Consider the following 1,211-nt stretch of genomic DNA (forward strand, 5'->3'; position numbering starts at 1 on the left):
TATTCGGGTTTTTGTGTTTTACGGGTTTAATGTGATTAAAGTTTTGAGAATTATATTTTATATTATTTCACTGGGGGGGGGGGGCAGGTGATAATATAAGTGATCAAGATGTAGGAAGTTTACTTTGATCGGAAATTAACATTAATTAAGAACTTCTAAAAGCCTAGTGTATGAAAAAGAACAGCCCTGTAAAATTTAATAAAAGGTGACTATGATAGATTACAGAGCAGAAAAATAATCTTAAATCTTACGAAACGGAAACTGGCTTAGGCCAAGTAATTTTCGACATTTTAAAAGATAATTAAGAAATAATACATTAAATAAAAAATTAGCTTGAAAATCTAAAATCAAGAATATTTTTATTATCCAAAAAAATGCACTATTTCATTATTATTATTACTTAACATTAGTAAAATATCGTGAAATTTAGTTAACCAGAAATTCTTCTTCTTTACTTGAAATTGTCCCTGTACAACATACCAGAAAATTACTACAGTTTAAACGCTTGTTACATATGGTGTTCCCTGACAGGTCAGCGGTAACATTACGGATTTACAACGTTAAAATCCGGAGTTCAAGTACAACAAGTGGACAGAGCTCGGATAGTCCATTTTGTAGCTTTGCACTAAAACAACAACAAATATTCTTTACAGCTCTTTTGTATCACTACGAAGATTTTATTACACCAGTAATGAAATTAACTGTTTTGTTTTCTAATTTCCTGCAATGGTTTCCTTTGAGACAAATTAGTCACGCAAAATTCAATATGCTTACCAGCATTCATGAAAAATGACTGATTTGACTATTGTGTCACCAGTTTAAGAAACAGTGCCGGATAAACCATGAGAGAAATGAGGCAGCTACCTCAGGGCCCCCACAATTATTTATGATATTGCGATATTCGATTTATATATGTATTTCTTTTATTTGAAAGTTTGTTTTTAATACAATGAAGTTTTTTTCTTATATTTGAAAGTTTGTTTTTAATACAATCAAGTTTTTTTCTTATATTTGAAAGTTTGTTTTTAATACAATCAAGTTTTTTTGTTATATTTGAAAGCTTGTTTTTAATACAATCAAGTTTTTTTGTTATATTTGAAAGTTTGTTTTTAATACAATCAAGTTTTTTGTATTTCTTATATTTGAAAGTTTGTTTTTAATACAATCAAGTTTTTGTATATCTTATATTTGAAAGTTTGTTTTAATACAAT

At 27.9% G+C, this 1,211-nt stretch overlaps 1 protein-coding gene across 3 annotated transcripts in view; it reads right to left on the reverse strand.

Annotated features, from left to right (window-relative positions):
• LOC106473011 (protein muscleblind-like) overlaps positions 1–1,211 on the reverse strand; it is a 222,470-nt gene that overhangs the window by 96,902 nt on the left and 124,357 nt on the right. The gene's annotated exons all lie outside the window — the stretch shown is intronic.

The sequence above is a fragment of the Limulus polyphemus genome, unplaced genomic scaffold (assembly GCF_000517525.1).
Source record: "Limulus polyphemus unplaced genomic scaffold, Limulus_polyphemus-2.1.2 Scaffold125, whole genome shotgun sequence".
NCBI classification, from domain to species: Eukaryota; Metazoa; Arthropoda; class Merostomata; order Xiphosura; family Limulidae; genus Limulus; species Limulus polyphemus.